Source organism: Octodon degus, unplaced genomic scaffold (assembly GCF_000260255.1).
Source record: "Octodon degus isolate 3935 unplaced genomic scaffold, OctDeg1.0 scaffold00011, whole genome shotgun sequence".
NCBI classification, from domain to species: Eukaryota; Metazoa; Chordata; class Mammalia; order Rodentia; family Octodontidae; genus Octodon; species Octodon degus.
The window spans coordinates 17,710,818-17,734,349 of record NW_004524587.1 but is presented as its reverse complement, the minus strand read 5'-3'; the positions used below and the strand labels follow the sequence as shown (position 1 = coordinate 17,734,349).

Below are 23,532 nucleotides of genomic sequence, written 5' to 3'. Positions count from 1 at the left end.
TGATGTCTCATCCTCAGTGGTACTGACCCACTCCACCTGTTCTACATCAGCCTCCCCTCTTTGTGATCTTGGAGCTTGGCTTGGGTCAGAGACTTTCTCAGCTAGTAGCCTTCATTAGTGGCCCTCCTGACTGGCAGCAGAAGGTGAGAGGTGTTTGTGCTGTGATGCTGCTGTTATTTCATAATGGGAAACCAGTCACCATACTATAACCCCAGCTTGCACATCCATCAATGCACAGAGGATCAGTTATTATAGTTCATAGATTCTCATTGGAAGGAAAAATCCCGCAGTCAAGTCCTCCTACTGATAGCCCTCAGATTATAAATAAGAATCTAAGGCTCAGAAAAGAGAGAACAATTCATCAAGCTAACACGACCACAGGACCTTTATTCAGACAAAATTATCTCTGTGGACCAGCTTCCCTCCAGGGCTGAAATGAGTGGAAGCCTCCAGTCACTGTTAAACAGGGCCACTGTTCCTTCCAGACTAGAGCTGTAACAATCCCTGTGTGCTGCTCTAAGGTATGTGATCAAATGCTTTATAATAGTAATCCCACAGAGCAGAATCATTTATTGAGTCGTGCTAAGGACTATGCTAGGTATTTTTCATGCAATACCTCCCTAATCCTTGCAACAGTATCTGACATACATAGGGACTGCTTATATTCCTACTTAAAAAATACAACAATCTCTGAAAGATGTCCACAAATATAATCACTAGGACCCTTGTAAGAAAAGGGTGGAAGGACTGGAGACAGAAGCGAGGAGAGAAGTCAAGTTGAAGGAGTGTATGCTGAGACTCAGTAAGAGGTCATGGGCTTTGGGAAGTGAAAAGAATAAGAAAATGTCCTCCTGGGCTCCCCAGAAAGAACTTGGTTTTATAAACGAGGACTCATTTTGAACTTTGGATGTTCAAAACTGTAAAATGATGAAGTTCTTAGTGTTTTTGTTATAACCACGATAGGAAACTAACACTTGTTTACAAGATGAGAAAACTGAAACTGCATGGAGTGAAATCACATGGTGGAAAGCATGCAGGTAGCATACAAATGAATCAAAAGATGCACAGAGAGCATCATCAGGGCTCTTGTGCCTGTGTGTTGTGCTCTATTGCTTGGAGGAAAATAGATGGCACAGAAAATTTCAGCAGGTTAAAAATGGAAGCTCCTCCTTCCTCAGCCTGCAAGGTGGTTGAGATCATCTACCATTTCCCTCTTTCTCTTTATAGGAAAGGAAAAGGAGGTCACGCATGAAAAATTGTACGAAGTCATACAGTTGGAGAAAACATGGAACTGTACTCCAGATGAGCTCACTCCCCTCGTGACTCACTACTGTTGAAAGATGATGCGCTACCTCTATATTCTGCACAGCTTTTCCATAGCCCCTGTCCCTCTATCAAAAGGGAAAACAAGACACTCATCAGCACATGGTGACCAACACACAGAGCACCATGCTCCTCTGGGGACTCTGTCACCACCATCAAGAGCTGAGAAGATTCCCAGCACACACTGCAAAATCCTAACTGTGACCTGGATTCTATCAGTCATGGAAACCTCTGCCTACAGTGTCCTCTCAGAATGGAGTCACCTGCACATTTGGAATGGCAGACTCAGGTGCCCTAAAGGTCACCCTGGCTTTTGTTTAGGGAGCCTTGAAGTGAGACAGGTACTGGTCCAGGTATGTCAGAGATAATGCATGAGTTGGTCCTCAAAAACTCTCTATGGCATGGATATTGATTATTACCACTACTGATTTCATTTGACAAAGGAGCAGAAAAGCCCAAGGAGTCAGTTGCCTGGCAAATGGAAAATACAAGATTAGAGCCCATTCCTGGATCAGGTCTTGGGCTAATGCCTTCAGTAAGGGGAACACAAGCAAACACTCCTCAGTCAGCAGGGATATGTTTCAAGAAGCATTAATCTTTTTTTTTAAATATGCTTTGTTCTTTTAATTTCCTTAAAACTGACACAAGTACAAAGATACGGGGAAAGGATGCTTCCTAAGGCTTGCACTTTCTAAATGTCACTTTCTTTTTACATCTAATTTTATTTGTGCTTCCTGAATGCACTCAAACAGTGGGAGCAGCAGGGACCAGTGTTTTGCTGGGATCTTAAGCAGAGGTTTTGTTTTCAGCTGGCTGCTTGGGTTAATACATCCTGACTCCTCTATGGTTTCCAGGGATGCTGTTATTCCACTGTCTGAAGGGAGGAAAATATCCTCAAGAAAGTAAATTCAATGCAGCAGTATTTACAAATCCTGACTCAGTTCCTGTGTTGTCCAACAGGGTGAGAATTTCACCCATTGTTTTCATGATTAAGCTGAGAATAACAATAAAACCACTGTCATGAACCCCAGTAGCAGTAAGAATGTAAATGGCTTTAATCTAGATGGGAGATTTATGGTAGAGATGCATGTCTTCTCATTCTGCAAAGGCAAAAAATCAACAACAATTCTATAGCTACCAGACAGGACATCTGACTCTAAACCTTGTTTCTACATATCTGAGGTCTCACATTTCAAAGGTTTCCTTTAGAAATCCTTCTTGCATTGGGGAAACAGGGTGCACAGGAATGTTTAGGGAAAGACGGAGCTGGAAAGGGAGGTAAAGCAAGAAAGAAACCTTTCACATGCATAGAAGAGAAAATGCAGGAATTGTCTAGGCAGCCTAGAAATGCAGACTTGGTGTCTTTCTTTCCATCCTCCTTTCTCCTGAGACATGTCCCACCTCTGGAGCCACACACATAGCTGTCCCAGGGACTCTGTAAGAGGAGAAGAAGACACTTGCCAAACTAAGTGTGCGGTGGTAAGTCATGGTAATTGCTTTTAACATTTATGTTCCTTCTACAATCTAGAGTCTGTATTTTTCATGAAGCAGCACAACAAAGTGGGAAGCATGTATTTCCTAAAGCTTCAGGAAATGCCCCAGTCCCGTTTCTTACTCACTGATCTGATTCTTGGTTTCTTCATTGGTGGAATGGATATATCCACTCACACCTTGTGAAAGAAGTCTCCAATTTTCACTGTATGCCTTATCCTTTTGACCTACTTCAACTCAGACCATGTCTGAGAATATATAATGAAATTTGCTATAATTTTTCTATGTCATTTGTAGAGAGTATTTTAAAATAATAACAAACTTAATGAAGATGTAATTCATACATATTAAAATTCACCCTACAACAGTGTACAGTATTTCCTACCATAGTTACAAGTTTTGTTATACGTGATCAACAAATTCAGAAGATTTTTATCATCCCCTCCCCCAAAAGCAACCTCTTATCCATTAACAGTACCTGTTTGTAGAAGACATTTCACTAATTAACATCTTTCTGCTCCTTAAGGCCTAAGAAATCTCTATAGTGCACACTATTTCCTAAATTTAGAGCCAGATCCAAAGTATCAGGCACTTGAACACTTCTCAAGACTCCTTCATTGGCAGCTGAAGCCCTGTTGACCTCTCACAACAGGTGGCAAATCTTTGGAGGACAGCGCCTATAGTTGCTCTATTTTCTTTTTTCCTTATTATCTTATCTCAGGGCTGAACACACAAGTAGCTGTTTGATAAACACATGGGTACTGCCTGATTAGCCAAATGCCACTTCTTTTGAAGAGCTACATGTTTGTCATCTGCCTGCTTCTCTGAATGCCAAGGTCTACCCAAGCTCTCATGTCCCATGATTACTCTCCCCAAACCATAGGCTGTTAATTTTTCATCTTAATGAACTATCTAGTGGAGATTATCCGCGAGAAGAGTGATAGATGCACAATAAAACTGGCTTATGCCTTGTTATTGTCAGAAGCCTCTACAACACCAGCACATAACTGAAATAAAATATCTGCATGGCTACAAACTCCATTTGTCAAGAATAAAGTGGAATAAGTGCTATTTCAAACATTCATGCTAACGGGGCTTATAAACATGGATTACTGGAACGTTCTTCCAATTGATACCTACTCAAGCATTTAAGTACATGACTATTATTCTTTGTGTTTGCTTGAGTGAAGCCACTTTGGGTACTGAGCTACACGTCAGTCCCAATTTTCTGGGGTATTACAGATGTACAGTTTTTCTTGCAGGGAGATAGCCACACAAGCCACAGCAGGCCCAAAAGGCCCATGTTAATGCACAGATTCACATGCAGAGAAACTGTTATGCAGCTCTTGGCATCCTGAGATTGGAGCATAGTGAGAACTAGTGCCTCTCATGTCTCACTTGTGGAGCAGCAGGAGAGCAGAGAAAGAGGCAACTGAAGATTCACCTCATCCCATCAGTCTACATGATGAGCATCAGCTCTGGCCTTCTGCCCCACATTTCACCCTGTTATACACCCAGCCAAAATAGTTCTGTTGATTCATAAGGGAAATATGCAATAATTGTGCATTACTTTCGTTATTAATTCAAGAAATGCTTATAGAGCGGCTAATTACCTTCTATCTCATTTTTTCAGTTCAACTTCTAACTCCGACAGTGATTCCAAGAGGACAAAGCCATTCTGGCAGCCACCTCAGCCCATTTTCCTGGTGCAGTGTGAGTTCTCCATAACACCGACTTATTTCTGGTCCCATGGTCAGGGAAGTACAAGGAACATTAAAGCAAAGATTATTTAGACGTTGCTACCTATCTCTCAGAAGTGGCATTTAGTCTACAAAGTAGTTAGTAGGTATCAGGCAATAGGAGATCGCTCTTTCCAGTGCCCCTAAGTGCTGGGGCAGCCAGAATGGGATGGGACTTGCATAAAGTGAAGACACAAGATTAGAAATTTGTGTTTAGACTAGAAGCCACTTAAGACCCATGAGACCAGAAACCATCTCTATTTTGTTTACTACAATGTCTTCATACACAACACGACGCTGAGCATCTCATAAATAAGCATGAAATGAAAATAACAAAGAAGCAAGTGAAATAGCTGCATTCATGCAAAGACACAGAAGGCTCGTTGCAAAATACTCAATAGAGTTTGTCACAGGTTTGCTTCTCTGGGATGCCAGCTTGAGATGGAGTACATCTATTAGTAGTGTCCTTGGGAAGAACACTGGGAGCAAAAGGTAAGAAAGACAAGATACTTACAAGGAAGGGAAAACTATGTAACGAATCAACTTCTCAGACCATCATGGTCCTCTGGGCTAATAATGGCCTCCGAAAGCATCCTGCATTGAACCCAGATGGTCTAACCTTGCTGAGAAAATCCTCTAAAGTGGTCTAGGCCAGGAAAGGCAACCCTGTAAGAGATAGAATCTAGAAGGGATGAAAATCTTGAAAAGGCTAAAATTACCTGGCAAGAACATTCTTAGAAGTGGGGACCACCAAGCCTCCAGCAAAGTGGGAACCAGGTAAAGCAGCACTACAGCTTGGATCCTGAGTGTCCCCTAAAGGTCTAGGTGCTAAAACTTGGCCAGAAGCTCACAGTATTAAGTAGATTATGGCTGAACATTTGGGAGATGAGACCTACTTTAATAAAGTTGTCACTTGGGCAGACTCTGTAAGGCAACTTTGGGACACCAGCCCCTCTTTTCTCTTTTGCTTCCCAGAGACCATGAATTGAGTACTCTTCTCTAATAACTTGTTACTGCCCAAATGTTATCTCACCACAGACCCAAAAACAATAGTGCCAGCAGACCATGGACTAAAAGCTCTGAACTCACAAGTGAATATAAACCTTTCCTCCTCAAGCAGATTTATTTCAAGTATTTATTAGAATGTTACAAAGTGACTAACATAGAAAATTGGTACCAGAAGTGGGACTGAGTCTGTGACTACAACTAACTCTCAGTATCTTTGAGCAGACTTTAAAATGGGTTTATGGTAGGAATCTGGAAAGATAGGCAGGATCAGGTTAGAGAAAGCCTAGAACACTGCACACAGAGCTGGACAGGTCAATGTGGTAAAATCTAAGAAGACAAGAATGCTGAGAAGTACACAAAGTAAAGATTATATTCACAAGGCCTCAGAAATGAGACTGTACTGGGAAGATTTTGAGCACTCACACACTGTTACATTCTGGCAAAGTATGAGCCAACCCTTTCTCCACCCAGTAAGACTTCCTAAGAGACTGAGTTTAATAGTGACAGCCTAATCAATCTGGTGATGGAAATTTCAAGTAGCACAACTTTTAGGTTTAGCATGGACATTGCTGGCAAATTTTAGCAGTGAGAATCTGGAGCAAAAGGCAAAGCAAGAAATATTTGAAAACCTTTCAGTTTGGCCAGAAAAGAAGCCAAAAAGTGTTCAAGCCAAGGAGAAGCAATTGCTAAAGAGATTAGTACTATTAAAAAGAAGCCAAGTCCTTTGCAACAAAAAGAAAAGATGGCTCGAGGCCATCTCAGGAATCAACAAGACCATGCTCACTGCTGCTTACAGGTGTAAGGTGCACACTTTCAAGGGCTGTCTTTTGAGAACAGCTGTTCAGGGCAACCTCATATACAAGATTGCCTGGAGAATTTAGCCCCAGGATTCCTTTTTGTGTTAAGCCTTCCACGCTCAGAGGCTTGCAGCCCTGGTAGAGCTCAAAAGGAAGCAAATGTTGGTACTTTGTACACAGTGCTGATTTTTTTTTTAAAGAGAATAAAATTAATTTAAAAAAACACATTAGAGGGTCTGGGGAGAAAACTCAGTAGAATAAGCGCTTGCTTGGTAAGAGCAAGGGCCTTAGTTCAATCTCCAGTTCTGCAAATAAATAAATAAATAAATAAATAAATAAATAAAATAAAACATTAGAAATGACACAGAATTTCACTAAACAAGATGACAGGAATTCAACAATCATTGCTATATTGAATATTATTGTCTTCAAAGTAGTTATTCAAGGGTCTTATGAATTAGCTCAGTCGTCTAAGCACCTGTTTGGGCAAACCCAATCAGGCACAGGGGACCCTGGTTTGATTCCTAGACCTGGCCTTAAGGCCACATGTATATATGTATATATATGTGTGTGTGTGTGTGTGTGTGTGTGTGTGTGTGTGTGTGTAATCTTCCCTTTTGGCCTTTTCCACATCCTACAATGATATATGTGTGTGCACCCATGTTTATATCAGCATACTTTGTCACAGCTAAATATTGAAAATAACCCAAATGCCAATCAGCTGAGGAATGAATAAAAAACATGTGATACTTTTACACAACAGATTATTACCCAGCTATAAACACCAGGATTTTATTAGTAAAAGGATTCAACTAGAGACCATAGTCATAAGTGAAATAAATCAGACCTGCATGTGTAAACACGGTATCATCTCCCTAGTACAAGAACAGTGTTGCTTACTCAGGCGTGCAGAATTTGAAAGAATTATGGGACCACAAAGGCTTTCACCAAGATTTGAAAGGAGAGCCTGAGAGATCAGGCAGCACGGGGAAGGACAGATGTCTCTGCAAGGAGCTGCTGATATGGTGATGCATGAAGGTGTGGGAGGGAAGCTGGAATGGAAGAGAAAACCTGACAGGTAGGGGTGTCAGCATCATGGAAGCCACAGGCAGCGGTAAGATCCAGTCCAGGGGACAGACCAAGGGGGCTACAGAGGAGAGGTTGCTCAAGCTCACTGTGAGCCATGCCTTAGCGCCATGTGCCTGGATGCTGACGCCAGCACTGTAAGATGCAAAGTTTATCTGGTTAGATTTCTATCTTCTTTTATGTTTGGCCCCTCCATTCTGTGTCCTTATTCCTATATTTTGGACTAGGAATATTTATCCTGTGCCACTACCACTTGGAAATACATAAAGTTCATTTTATTTTTACAGTGGCTCATGGCTAAGAATTTGCTTTAAGTATCAGGAGAAGCTTCACTCATGGACATTAGGAACAATACTAAAAAAATTCAGATTCTAGAGCATTTGAGCTAGAATACATTCATTTTTACGTTGCTAGATAGGAATCTTGGGGGCCAGAAGGGTAATATTTTGATTTCAGGTCCTAAACAGTCCAAAAGGTCATAGGTTGAAGGTTTGATTTTTTATTTCCAGCCTCTTGGAAAGTGATAACTTTTAGGAAGTGCAGCCTGGTTTAAGGAAGTTCATTAGGTCACTGGAGGCGGCCCTTCCAAGAGACACTGGGGCCACAGGCTCCCTCACCCTGCTTCCCACCTGCGGTGAGCAGCTTTGTGCTGCAGCATGGTCCTCACCATCATGATCCTCCACTTCACAGCCCTCTGTCCCTGCCCCAGGCCAATACACCACACACACACACACACACACACACACACACACACACACACGAGCCACCTGACCATGGACTATAAAGCCTCTGAAACTATGAGACAAAATAAATCTTTCTTGATTTATCTTGAGTACTTGTTACAGCAATGGGAAGTTGCTAACACATGCTAGTCAAGCGCTCAGAAGCACTTCTCCCTGCATGCTATCCACTGGTGTTGATGCGTACAAAATACACAAAGGACAATGAAGATACTTCTGACTTAATTTGGGTTGTGGTTTGGTAGAAAACTGGGTATGAGTAAGGGAGGGACAAAGACTACAATCTTGGCTCTGCATGTATCATACATGAACCTGCCTGGGAGCAACTCTGTTTCCTAGGCTCTGCTTAACTTCTTTGAGCCTCAGTGTCTTTCTCTACAGCATGGGAAGGGTTAATGTTTACCCCAGGGTATAAGCTTGGATAATTCTGAGGAATCTCTGCAGACTTTAAAGGACTGGGAAGAGGGGCTGGGGAGATGGCTCAGTAGAATAAGCGCTTGCCTGGCAAGCCCAAGTGTCTGAGTTCAATCCCCAGTCCCAAATAAAATAAAATAAAATAAAAAGGACTGGGAAGATACTCTCTGGTTGAGAATGGACTCGAAACACTGTTAGCCTAACGGGAAAAGTCTAAGTAAGCACTCAGCATTGGCAGGCCTGCAATGTGGAGACCACTTCCTATTCCTGTGGAAGCCCACTAACCTGGCATCATGTGCACAATGTGACAGATGTCCCTGTGTTACACATCCAAATTCTCTTCTCAAGGCTCCTGCAGACTGGAAGATAAATAAGTGGCAACGCATTCACAGAGGAACATCAGCACAGACTTCTCCATTCGGCAAAGCAAACGCATGCCTGAGGCCCGCGATAATTTTAAGGGCTTGCAGAAGTTCAGGAATTTTTAAATTGGAAAAAAATTAAACAAACTTTGAGAGTAGTGGATGATATTCATTTTTATGCCAAAATATTCATAAAATATATTTTTAATGAAAAAATGGGCTTCTAAATAAAAACATGCTCAGGACTCGTGGAAGTTAGAATGAGACCCTGAGCAAACCAGGCCTCTGTAAATAGACCACAGAAGTCATAAACTTTCATGGGCCGGGAGCCTGTGTGGAAAAGATCTTTCTCTACCCAATCAAGTGAGGGCAGGACTTGAAAATGTATGTGATAAAGTCAGTATCTGAACATTGTAAATTGTCCAGAGATTTCCACTAATGCAAAATGTGTGGAGAGTTAAATGAGAGCACAGACGGGGCTTTGGGAGACGAGACTAAGTCTTGGCAGTCTTAGTAACCAGGCAAAAGACTTTGCAAATTATCCTGAGAACAACAGACTTCTGTGGTTAGAGTTTCAGCCTGAAGCAACCTGGTACAATCTGGATTAGGGAGACCATCCTGCAGCTCTGTGGAGAAGCCTGGGAAAGTCAACACAGACCTGCACTTGTTCCCGTGGCTGGATCTCCAGGCAGCCTGGCCGGTCTTGAGGGAACGTGGGCTGCTTGTTGCTATGGACTAGGGATGGCACAGTAAGCACCTGTGGTCCAGCTCAAGCACCTGATGGGAGTAACACTGAGCAAGCAACAATGGCTGCTTTTTCCTTTCATTGCTCAAGAACAGTACAAACAATTTTAGAGACATGAATAATAATCTTCTTGAATCCACTTTTTTTAAATAAAGAAATTCTGAAAAATGGTTAGGAGTGTTAAGTGGTCCGAAATACTGTTACAGACAAAAATATGATACCTTAGGAAATCTGCTAGACATTCATTTAGAGAAGTACATTTCTCACTAGTCCTTGCAAATATGTGGGCAAAATTTTTTTTTAAAAGAAGTCTTTTTCTTTAAAATAAAAAGCATAAGAACTGTTGCTATGGTAATGCAACAGTATTTGGAAAGGTGCTTAGATACTAAACTTCAGAGCCTCTCAAAAAGATGAACTCACCGGCCCCTCCACAATTTCTCTAAAGCTTCCAAATGAAGGTATCTTCCAGGTGTCTGGCTGTAATATTCTGGATCCTCAGCAGACATAATAAATTGGTAGAGGATGTTAGTATGGCTTGTTACATCTTGGGCTCCTTTTCTGCTGCTCAATTCACATTGCCTTCCTTTCTAAGCTCTCCAAAGGGCAGAGAGCAACTTGGATGAGTAGCCTCCAGAGGAAAGGGCTCTTCCTTGGGCTAGGATTCGTGGGAGGATGGGCAGGTCTGGTAGACCACAGCCTGATTTCCTCCTGAAACAGTAAGTACAGCTGGACATTCCTGGCTGGCTAGACTAAAGAAACCAGCTAGATTTACAAGGAATCAGAGAATGCTTTCAACTGGCTCATGAATGCTGGAAGAATAGGAACTGCAATGATCTTATCCAAAGGCATACACATGATTATGGTATAAAATGAACACCTAATTCATGTTCATCTAATGTAGAAGGAAGGAGGGAAGGTACAGAGGAAGAGAGGAAAAAAGGAAGGAAGGAAGGAAGGAAGGAAGGAAGGAAGGAAGGAAGGAAGGAAGGAAGTCATTCTTTGGAAATCCAATCCTTCTGTGCTCAGATTCAATTCTTTTCTTCAACTGAGAGATGGTAATTTGTCATCTTAGTACATCCTGAGGACCCAGTCCCCAGAGGCCATGCACGTGTCAGTATGGAAGAATGTCAGGAAAGCTTTCAGGAATCATTTGATGGAAGAATAAATGAAAGAATAGCCAAAAACAAGACACTTAGATCTGGAGCACATGGCTGCAAAACCCTATCAGATTGTCTTATTAAGTTACTTCCTCCCTATCATGGTATTCAAAGGCTCTCTCACTTTGAGTACAAACCATCCCTTGTCAGGTAATACACAGAGGAAACACACAGATAACTCAGACAGTGCTCAGGTGCTTTGATCTTTAAAAAGAGGGAATCCTACACCAGGCTTTGAGATGCCACGTTGACTCTGACAAGCAGAACAGAAGAGATAATGCTATCTAAGTGGCTGGTTGTCGGAAATGAAGTGATTAGATTTCAAGTTGACTGTCGGTGGCTGCATGGCTCGCTGGGCCCAGGAGGCAAGCATGGGGTGCAGGCTTTAAAACCTGGATTCCTCTTTCTTGCTAAGTCCTTGTAGTGGAGAAGGGGCCAAATCCTTCCCTAAAGATCAAGTGACTCAGAGAGGCGCTCCTCCCAGCTCGGGGGGTGATTCTGCTGCCGATGGTGTCTCAGAAAACTGACACTGGGAAATGTGTTCTCAGCTGCCAGTGCACCCACACTGTCTCCCTGAATAAGTCTCAGGCGCAGCAGCTTGCTTGGGTTTCTGCAGCACTGACACTCAAGCTGTACCTTGATTACAGATGAAATTCATAAAATCATTGTACAAGAGATGGCAAGATGATCTTTAAAAATCAGTGAGTCTAGATGAAGTGTTCACAAAAGCATTCATTATGTAACTTCTGAAAATTTTCTTTAAGCTTGGAATATTTTAACAGCAAAAACTACTTTAAATCCAACAAGTGTGAGCAAAACAAAGGAAAAATGCTTTTTAAAAAATCAAAGCATGGGATGGTGCACAGAACAGTGTTTATAGTTAATTACTATTGATTCACACATACAAACGTGAAAGATATAGACACATGGAAGTGTGTGTTAGTAACTGCCTAGAAAACTTTCTGGGAAGTCACATACAAAACCAAAAATAGTTTTTCAATTCAGGGAAGAAAATTGAAGAAGAAATTAGAAGAGACTTCTCTATAGACCTATTTTCACATTTTGAATTTCAAGTTATCTTCATCAATTTAACCATCTGCATACTGGTCCCTTTAACTAGAAAATATTTCCTAGCCTCCTGTTCCTTATAAATTTCTACCCAGGCTCAAGTCTAAACCAAAAGATCACTGCCTTGCTGAAGCCTCCCCTGATGTGTTCTAGCAGAATCAGCCTGTGTATTCCTACAAATTCATGGAACTGTCCGGAAGTGACTCTGTCCATGTCTGTTTGTCTGCCCATCACTCAGCATCCAGAAGGCAAGCCCTTCAGAGGCATAGGCTTCCGCTTCATTTTTATGTTGATTCATGAGAAACTGGTTTATTGCATCTCTGTTACTTAGCTCAAGAAAATAAAATAAGGATGGTTATCCAGAGATGGGCAAGCAAAGAATATATCAAAGGTCTCCCATGTGCTTCATTTGATCATACCTACAATTTAACATATACATTTAGCTGCACATCCCTGCCTTAGCTAGTGTCAGCTAACTTTTCTGTAGGACTCAAGAGGAGTTCAGGAGATAGCCATGTTGACTCAGTTATTCTTCTCTCCATGCTGGGATAAAAATACCTGACACAAAATTAAGGATGGAAGAATTTATTTAGCTCACAGTTAATGGAAGTTTCAGTCCATACTTGGCTGACTCCCAGGTAAAACAGCACGTAGCAGAGAGCAGCAAGTAGTTTATGGCTGCAGAAAACAACAAAGAGCAAGAGCAAATGGGAGGAGTAGCAGAAACAATGGCAACAAAGAGCAAGTCTGTCTTACTTATGTTGCATTCAGGCTATCTAGACAGGCCGGATGTAGCACTCAAACCCATAATCCCAGCAGCATTTATACCCATAATCCAGCAGCACTCACACCCATAATCTCAGCACTAGATCATGAATTAATCACAAACTCTAGAAGTCCACCCCATAACTGCATGAGGCTTTGAAGGGACAACTAGACTCAACCATAACACACATCAAAATAATAATAGCAATAATAATAATAATGGTGATAATTATGGCAGCACCACTGAGTTCACCCTTTTAAAGATCATCTTATCATGTTGTATGCAGTACAAATCCCCCCAAACTTCTTCCCAGGCAACTTGATTAAACTAAAAGTCAAGATAAAACAAAATGAAAGAGAAGTGATCAACACAGGTACGCAGAGTTATGCTCAGGAAAGGAGACATACTTTCTACCCATTATTAAGCAAGTGACCCTTGGCTAACTTTTTAGCCCTCACCCGTGAAAGCTCAGATGACATAAAGCAAGGTCTGCAGACCATGGAGCACAGTGTCTGTCACATGGACGTGCACAACACATCTCATCTGTCATTGCTACTGTTGGGAGTGATCTCTCATCTCTGTCTGTGTCCATCACTAGTTAAATAAAACAAGATTAAAGATCCACCAGTTTGGTTGAGATTTTTTCCTTTGGTTTGATTTTGGGCAGTGGAAGAATACCTATTTTGCCTGGGATATAAGGCCTTCAGGTAACTGCTCACTGAATGCAACAGCGGCAGTCACATTTATACACTGAGGAGTTGCAGGGTATGCTCCATAAGTGAGCTGAGTGTCTGTTTATGATTCCAATGACACCAGCTATAGACAAACTCTTGGCCTCCTTCTCCACAGTGGCCCATATCCCAAAATAGGAAATGTGTATTCACAGAGAGCCCCAGAAGGCACAGAGGGCTAGGCAGCTGACTGTGGACATCCATGTCTAAAACTGTCAGGGACAATGCCAAGCCCTGTGGATTCACCAGCACAAGTGAGTGGTCCCACCCCACCCCAGCAGCTTTCTGGGATTGACTTCTATGCAAATGAGATAATTTGGTGAGTTCTTGACCAGAGGCACCTGCTGATTATTCCTCAGCAGGGTATTGATGGGTGTGTGGTCTTCTACTGCTAAGAGCACACCATTTTCACTTTCCTAAAACATTTATTTCTGGGCTCTAAGACTCTATTAAAAAGCAGCAAGCGGCCAGTCAGAGATCTCTCTGCTGTAGCTGCCGAAATAATTGCTCTTGGCTTTGAGGAGGGACCTGAGTTATACATATAGGAGTACCAGAAATAAAAGCTGAAGCTTAAGTCTATTTTTCTGAAGTTTAGCCAGAGAGCTGATCTTATCTGTGAACCCAAGCTACTCCACCAAGTTTTGTTTAAAGTCTTTCTCTCTCTCCTCTTTGTCCTACAAACTCAGATTTTGACTGCTCTCTAAGAAGCTGCTTGACTACAAATTCCTTAAAGCTAGGGACAGGGCTTTTCATCTCTACCTGTGTGACAAGGCAGAAGTACCAGGTCAAGACGCACTAGCATCCGGACTGGGGATCAAAAACCTGACAGTTGAGCTAATGTTATTAATTAGTTTTGTTTTGTTCTCCCTAGATTTTATAACAGAAGTATACAATAGCTCCTCTTTCTCCGGAGACACAAAATTTTTCTCCTTAAAACCAGAAGCCTACCTTGAACCACCAAAAGGGTGTTACATCTGTACCGACCTTTCTTTGTTTTTAACATAGATCTTTAACCAGAAACCCTGGATCTCCATGCTTATTCTCCAAGCACTGCAAATATCTTACTTCTCTGAGAATAAAAGCTATACAGAGCTCTTCAAAATAGCCTATTCTTAATTTCTAGTGGAAAAAAAGTCTAACAGATTTTCTAGAAGTGAAATTAAATTCAAGTACTTGCTATTTAACTTTTGACTCTGTTTCATTGAAACCTCATTCTAATTGTGCTTATTATGGAGAAAAATAGGAAATGTCACTCAACTATCCTATTGAAGAATTCAAAGGCCTGATGAGATGAAGAGGTCCATTTGGCTCAGTAGAAATGAGACAATCTTCATTCACAGGCATATCCACAGGAGGGACACGTTTTGCCAGTTGAACCAGGCTTCACGGCAAGTAGATGCAATAAATGTGAATATGGGGGAAGCCAGTCATACAATTTCCAAATCATGCTGGTGCATTTGTAGGGAAGTACAGACGTGCTTCCAACTCCAGTGTTGTCATTTACTGGTTTTTCCTAACAAATACTGACCAAAGTGTGACAGCAAAATCCCGAGCCTCCTCAAGTTCAAATTTTCTCTGAAATAGACATTCCTCAATATGTGAGGATCAAATACCTGGGAAACTTTGAGAAACATTTACACACAGCAATCACAAGAGATGACCACATATTTAATAATAGCTGTGTAGGCTGCCGGGAAAGCCTCTGGATTAATCTGGAAAAAAACGCTTTTGTCTGTAAAGTAGCAGATTCACTCAGAGCACAGGCGTAAGAGGTCAGGATAAAAGACACAAGATTCGGGTCAAGACACCAAAATTCCAAGGATATAAATTATGCTGTGCTGCCATGCGCAACTTACATATCATCTCTAAGATGGAATTTCTCACTTATAAAAGTTTGGATACTGCCACCGCCCCCTTTGATTTGCAAGGATTGAAGGAGATACAGACTTACAGACTGTCTAAATCTGACATAGGCTAAGCACGTAATACTTGTTAGCTTTTATTACTATGACTTTTCTCTCTGACTGCCTTAGTCCCTAAATGAGTTCTGCTCCTAAGAGATCCACAAGATCTAGATACAAAGACAGACAATTAAATCAATGATTATGATCCAATATGGAAATCATCGTACATGCTGTGGCCCTTGTCTTCCATGGCAGTGTCTAGGAGGCAACCATTGCTTAATTTTATGAGTCAAAAAGAACTTTCTGAAGACACTGATGTCTGAGCAAAGATATAAAATAACTTAAATTCGCTTGTATAGAGAAGAGATTATGTGGTTTTAGGGACATGACGTTGTGTTCTGCAGGTAAGTCACAGAGGGGATGTACACAGTGCAGGTGGATTGTGATGAAAGAGTAGCTGAGGGATGAGTCCTATCACTGGTGCTATTATTAGAGGATCCTGGGAGCACTTTGCTCTATCATTGGAAGAAATTCAGTGGGAGAGAAGCATAAGGCATCAACTTAGAGGCCAGGCTGTGTGTGGAAGGTAGAAGATATGGAAGCTAATGAGGGAGAAATAATCCAGGAGGCAAAAATAAAAGACCTATTAGGTGGTGATTCCAGTAATATTGAAGAAAGAGGGTTAACTTGATAACTAAGAGTAAAATCAAAATGAATGAACAGGGATAAATTGGCCTAGGAGGTGAGGAGCTGAAAGGCAGAAAGGGCCCCTTGCATGATTTTGGTTTGGACAAACAGTGATTCTATCAGTATGATGTGGGAAACAGGACAAGGTGAGGATTTTAGAGGAGAAAATCATGGCTTGTCCTTGACTTGGGCACTAAAGACACCAGACACCTCTTGGACAACATGTACATGAGCCACAGATACACAGACAGGAAGATCTAGAACACCACATGTGGGAAGGCCGTGCCTGCAGAGTCAATCTGGAAATTCCTATTGGCTGTCCTGTGAAAACAGCTCTGGTTACTGCTGATCAAAAGGAATGAATGTAAATGCATAGACAGAAATCTAAACCTTGAGATCTGTTAGAGACGTGGGTCTACTCACCCTTTTTCTCGCTAAAAGGTTCATTAACCTAAGGGTACACAGACAGGGACTAGCAGACAGGGAGCCTGCAGGACACAATCAGGACTCCTGGGGTACAATCAAAGCTCCTTCCTTCTGATATCTAAAGGGTTCAGCCTCCTAGCAATCTATGCCTTCTGGGATATAAGCTCCCTTGCTCCTATTTTAAGAATTCTTTTCAAAAGAAAGAAAGGGGAATAAAACACTTGAATCATCTCAATCTTTTTATTCAGTCAAGTACATGCTAAAGATTTATAATACCTTTAGTCTCTTCTTTCTCCTCAATAGCTTATGTGCTCCACAAGATTATCACCCCTATACTGACACCAAACAGCTATTCAGTAAAGAAAACCCCAAAACAATGACACTGAATCATCCCATCACTTAAAGCCCAAGAAGATAGTTTTTTGTCTTTTTTCTTCATTTCAGATCCTACTTTGGATCTGGTAGGTGGTTCAAAGCAGGGGTGCCCTGGCAGATATAATTTCGATCTCCATATAAATAGTAACACATGAATAACTCAGTAACGCTGGTCCATCTTACCTTCTTCACCCATTGGACACTTGTTGCCAATTCCTATAACACACTCCACCCATCTGATTGGTTACTCAACAAATGTTGACTGGAATGAATGTCATATGACCACCAAGCCAAAATCACAGTGATTTCTGGAAAAAGTGAAAGAACCATTAGTAACTTTAGGTGACATGCATCAATAAAATGACCCACCGCTTTCCAATGGGGATACAGGGCTGCACAAGACAACTTTTTCTCTTCAATGATAATGGTCAATCAAAGATGATATAAAGCAATTACTACAGTTGTGTGAATACTAAGAAAAACTTGTTTGGGATTTAAAGGTAGCAGGGTGGTGTGATGAAAAATATACATATCTGAAACTTTGATTAGAAAATAACATCAATTAAATATCTAACTCTCTGTCCTGTCAACTTTATGTGCATATGCTCTAGTACTGAGCTAATCAATGGTAACAGACATGAAGTTTCAGAGACAATTTCTTGTAGAAAGTCTACTCGAAGCCAGCAGCATGCTTTCAGTTATAGAGTGGGGAGCAGTGTTCTGCAGCTGCCAGATTTTTCTAGAAAAAAAGAATGAAGAACCAAGAGGAACAGTGATTGGTGGTTACAGGAGATGGCATTTCCCCTTCTGGGAGACCAGAGCACCAGACTGACAGAGCAGCAAATCTTCCTCCAGGCAGCAGCATTTCCCTTCACAGCTCCAAACTCCGGATGTGCTATGTGGGACCGTGTTCTGCCTGGGTTGTGGTCTGACTCATCTTCACATATACTGAAGTGTCTAACACATTCTCTAGCCTGGGAGCAAAGCAGCTGTTCAGATATTTGATGAATGAGCTAACACAAGTATACCGGTTGGCTGCACAGCTGTTGTCTTTAAAACCTGAGGCACTGAACCAGAGAAGGTGCCACTGGTAGTGCTTCCCAAGAACTACAGCATGAAGGAATTCTTGAACACCCTGCTGGATCTCGAGAGCTTCTGCCTTCTTGGATCAGCATGGCTTGCATTATGGGCTGAAATGTTTTGTTTTGTTTCCTTGACTTCATTGACTTTATTTCTTTCCAAATCTAGGTTTCTTTACCCATCTTGCTTTTGTCTAACAGTCCCTCAATGCAACTGTGCCAAAACAAAAAATAGAGGAATCTTGTATTTATTGTAGGTCTGTAGATAAGTTGTGTTCATAGCATCCTTGTCTTGGTGACTGTTAACAAGAACAATGAACTGTCTCTTTCTCTTCCCAAGAAGACAAGGGCAGAATATCACTGGGATGATTTCCAGGTGCACGCTGAGTTGTGAAGGAAAAGCCATTCAGAACAGTTCACACAATGCATAATGGATCAGGAAAGAGTCTGCCTGGCAACCACATTAAATGGTGTAGCCAATTGCAAGACACGGTCCACCAGCCAACCACACACCTGGACACTCATAACTTTCTGCGTCTCCTTCTATGTAAGCCTGAGCCTGTGCTGGGTAACCAGTGAAACATTGCAAAAGTGACATCACACTAGTCTCTAAGAACTTGTTGGGCTCCCAAACCATAAAACTAGAAATATGTGCTGTTTAAGGTGGTACTCCAGTCTGTGTTATTTTGTTATCACAGTTGGAGCTGAGTAATGCAGAATGTGGGTAGCCTCTGTTGTGCCTGCTGGTTTGTCTTTGGAGAAGTCAGCTACCATGTCAGAAGTCTGACTGCCCTACAGCATCATTCTATAAGAAAGCAACAGATAACCGGGTGCAGAAGACAAGAGACAGACAGAACGAGACTGAGTGAGGGAGAGACAGGCCCACTCATCTTCAGCTGCCCCATGTGCAGGTGAGTGCAGATGCCAACTTGGACACCCACCCTCTCAAAAATTTCTGTGACCAGTTACGCAGTATCATAGCCCAAGAGACATCAAATGGCAAGCACCTAAAAGAATTCACAAACTCACTATAAAATATAATCAAATTGTTGATATAAAACTGAATTGCGGGATGGCGGGTTAGCTAGCAATAGATAACTGGATGATGATGATGATGATGATGATGATGATGATGATGATGATGATGATGATTTACGTATTTAGTACAGGGTCTCACTACGTAGATCAGACTCATAGCAATCCTCCTGTTTTCAGCCTCCCAAGCCCTGGGATTAGAGGCGTGTGGCACCATGCCCAGTCTCAATCACTGTCTGGGTCTGCATGGCACACTGAGGATTAAACCCTGGCTACTGTGCTTTACCTAAGCAGGCACTTTAGTCTGCTGAGCTATCTGGCCAGCCCTAGATAACTGGATTATGAACAGGGATGAAGGAGACATGCCCCTATTGCCAGGGGCCTCTGTAATAGGTCATTTTTATAAGATGACACCAGGTATCACAAACGCTGATTGCCACCCTCCAACACAAATGCATGAGATTTTTCTGAGGTTATACATCTCCTAACACCCAAAGTGGATGAGAATCCAGCACAGTTGATGTCAGAGCCCATCTTTCTTCTGTTTTCCTGCTCTGCAATGCTATATAAATAATGCCGCCATCTCTGTGATCAATGTGTTTACAAGTCTTCTTCTCAAATCCACAAAAATGAATTAGATTACATACCTAGCCTTGCACTGTCTACTGCCCTGTACAATGTGTCCTGTAGAATTCCTTCCACCCAAAACAGGCACAGGTAGGTAAAATCTCTGGAAGAAAAGTAAACAAAGGAATGGAAAATTGCTTATGGATTCTAACAAGTGAAAACCTTTGGAAAAGAGGCTATGAAGACCATTGTCCCATAGCTATACAATGTGTCTTAGAAAGCAGTGCATATCAGCATCTTCAGCTGTTGCCTAAGCTCTTAGTACAGTTGCTGAGCCTAGGAGGGCAGGCTGGGTTTGCTAGAGGCCTGTCCCCACACAGCTCTTCTTGGCCAAAGTGTCCACTTTTCTCATCTTCCCCAGGACTCCTTCAGCCCTGGAATCCTGTGTTCCTTCATAAGCCAGGAAGCTACAATTCAGCCTGCTGCAGCTGCTGCCCAATCCCCCTACCTCCTCTCAGGAGTGTCTCTTTTTTCTTTTTCAATGACTGCATGCCATCACAGCCACCTCCAGTCCAACACCACTGCCCTCCAGCGGCCCCTTCCATTGCTGTGTGTGGCTGCTCGCAGGACGAAGCCTCCTACAGGCACAGACACTAAATGTCATGCATTAATTCAGAGAGATTGAAAAATCGGGGGTAAGGACGTCATAGCACCAAGGGGATAAAGTGAGGTGGGGAGATGATTATGCACATGCTAAACCAAGAAGACCGTGAGTTGAGTGGTGGCAGCTACTTTTTGCTGAACCCTCAGTATGGAAGGAAGGCTTGCTACAGACAGAACCATATCCTTCTCTTTGCTGATATTTCTTTTTAGGTCTCCGCTCCAAAACAAAACACTTCGGGTCACAGATTTATAGGTATGGTTCCTCTTCTAAAATGTGGGCTCAGCCAGGCCAGATGTGGGCCACGACCATTGCCAAGAGCACAAGTGAAACAAAAACTTGTTCTAATGGGGGAGAGGAGAGAGTTGGCTGAAAGCATATGTGAATGTTGAGAATAGTCCAGCTGGGCATGGCAGCACCTGTCTGCATTCTGAGCACTCAGAAGGCTGAAGCAGGAGGACTGCCATGAGTTTTAGGTAAACCTGGGCTATAGGAAGAGTTTAAGGCCAGCTTGAATTGCACAGCAAGACTCTGTCTTAACAAAACAAAACACTGGGGGCTGAGGAGATAGCTCAGTAGAATAAGCACTTGTGTGGGAAGTGCAAGATCCTGAGATCAGCCCCTGGTATTGCAAAAAAAACAACAAAGAAAAACAATAACAATAACAACAACAACAACAACAACAATCCCACTTCATTTATTCCATCAACATGTGCTTCAGGATCCCCAGGCCTGTGTTTGAGTGCAATGTGAGCATGACACTGGAAAAGAGAAAACAGAGGTGGTGGACTAATCAAAAAAGAGTTGCCACTGATAGGAGCAAGGCAGCTTTGACAGGCAGCTTTTGCAGTTAGGGAAGCTGAGGCTAAGTACATGCCTGTTATGGTTTGTGTCTAGTTGTTCCCCCAAAGTCTCATACAGTTGTGGGCAGGGACTTCTAGAGTTTGTGATTAAGTCATGATCCACTGGGATTATGGGTGATCCAAGGCTGAGATTATGGGTCTTAGTACTCCTGGGATTATGAGTGTGTATATTCCCCCCAGCCTGGGGCAGAGAGCATGAATGTAACATAAGAGAGACAGACAGAGAGACAGACAGACAGACTTCCTCTCTGTTGCCATTATTGCTCCGCTGCCATGAACTGCTGCTCTCTGCCCTGCGCTGCCCTGCCTTGGAGCCAGCTGAGTATGGACTGGAACCCCCATTGACTGTGAGCTAAATAAACCTTTCCTTCTTTCATTTTGGGTGTCAGGTATTTTGTCTCAGCAACCAGAGAAGAGTAACTGAGACAATGTCCAAGTGCAGGGGGGAAAGGAGGTAGTCTGTATTTAACCATCAACAAAACCACCCTTCCCACAGGTCTAAGAACGTATCATAAAACCCAGGGCAACTTCATGCGTATTTCTCCTGGAATGTGGCCAAAGGTATTGCCTACTTTTTGTTACATTGCACAACAGGAAATTTAAGATACAGATCCAAACTCTGATGAAATGTTCATAGATTATTATTGTATAAATAAGTGGAAAAAATAGGTGTTTGAAGCAATTATTAAGCAAAGAGTTTGAAACATGTATTAAGTAAGGAAGCTGGGCAATAGCCATCTAGTTTTCTGTCAGTCTAGAAACAGCACAGATTTGCTGATGGTCCACTGTGCTTTTGGGCTCTGCCACCAGGAAAAGGGGCTGGGGCTGTGCAGAGGACCCTGGTGCCTGCGACGGGAGCATCTTCCTTTTTTAGGTGTCACCTGTTCTCAATGTCATTCAAGTGATAATTAATCTCAATTAATCATTGCCACTGGATGTTTTTCTTTCCTGTTATCTGCAAAATTCCAAACCCATATGGTAAAGAATATTTTATAAGATAGCTTTGTAGATTATGAATTAAAAAAATGTTAGGAGAACCAGTAAGCTATTAATAGGACAGGAAAGTGTTTAACTTCCAGGCTTTGCCTCTTCAAAACTAGTGCCACTTGGAGCAAACAAACTTTCGGAGCCTCAGTTTGCACAGTGAAAATTAAATATAAGGATCATGTTGGGAGGTTGTCATGAAGAATACCAGCAATAAATGCAACACTCTGCCTAGCAATCATCAGCAGAGGTATATGAAGAGCTATACACTACGCTTTTCCAATTATGGGTTATTGTCTTACCTTTTCTTATATGCTTGCTATGCCCTTTTGTAGATAAGATGTCTGAGCATTTATACTGAATCAGTATTATTTGTATAGCTACATATATGAATATATAATCATATGTAATGTAATTAATATTCATCTATGGCTGTTTTCTATGTCCTCATGTTTGTTTCCCATAAGGACACGGAGTCTCACAGAAGCTGAGAGACCCCTTCAAGTTCACTGTGTCGGCTCAGAGCCTTGTTCCCACTTTGCAGCTCAGAGCAGCCAGGCACCTGTAGCTCATCCCTCCTTGCACAAGCTCGCAGGCTAGCTCCTTGGTGCCCGTACTGGGCCGCGATGCGCAACGTCCTACTGTAATTACAAGGGAACATCCATAAAGATCCTGGGCTCCAAATCGATTGGACACAGCAGCCTCTTAAGTGGAACTCTTAACACGATTATCTTTATTTCTCTTTAGTAGTTTCCCTGAGTAAGCTGTGCCTTTAGAAGCACCTAATACAAAGTGACAACTTTCGTCATTTTCCTAAGCTGCGATGGACGGGCGTAGAGAGAGTCCACTGTCACCATGGTAATTACTGCACAATACCTGATGGCCAATGGACAGTCAGGAGGCTCAGGCAGTAGCTGAATCCGGCATTGTCCTGGCCTGATAAAAAGATTAGAAGCCCTGAAAAGCCGGGGAGCAGGATCTCACAGCTCTCTCGCCGAGCCCTGAAAGGCCCATTGTGCTGCCACCATAAATTCTGGGTTCCCCGGGCACTTGACAACTGAAGCCAGGGATAATAGAATTCTTGTGTCCAACAAAACACTCCTTGTCTGATGCCAGTCTTATCAGCCGCATTTACAAATGTCTTTCGTTGTACCCAAATAATTCCCTATTAGAAGGGCTATTGGGAGCAGAACTAAATAAATATTCACAGCCTTTGTAATATGTTTGGGAAATGAATAAACAAACAGTCATCTAGCATATGAGCAAACCTCCTGCTACGCTCTCCATTTAATCCCTATATCTTGCTCGAATTATGAAGTTTTACTTTCGATTTAACATAGGGTGGCACCAGAAGTTCCAGTTGCACTTGCTGTCTGCTCTGTGTCTCTGACATCAACGCCTTGGTGCTTCCGCATGCACTCTTTAAAAAAAAAAAAAAATTATACTCCCACAAGGATGGAAGGGGAGGGGCTTGATTTATTCCACTTCTACCTCTCAAAAGAAAAGGAAAGTGGACCTCAGAGA

The 23,532-nt window shown here is 42.2% G+C and overlaps 1 protein-coding gene across 3 annotated transcripts in view; it reads right to left on the bottom strand.

Moving 5' to 3' along the window:
- Positions 1 to 23,532, bottom strand: part of Cdh11 (cadherin 11) — a 166,774-nt gene that overhangs the window by 86,133 nt on the left and 57,109 nt on the right. For 2 of the 3 annotated variants that reach the window (XM_004625917.2, XM_023709266.1), the window contains exon 2: positions 17,003 to 17,127. The exons of the other annotated variant lie outside the window; for it this stretch is intronic. The gene's annotated coding sequence lies outside the window, so the exon portion shown is untranslated. The remainder of the gene's footprint in view (positions 1 to 17,002; positions 17,128 to 23,532) is intronic. 3 annotated transcript variants of the gene reach the window in all.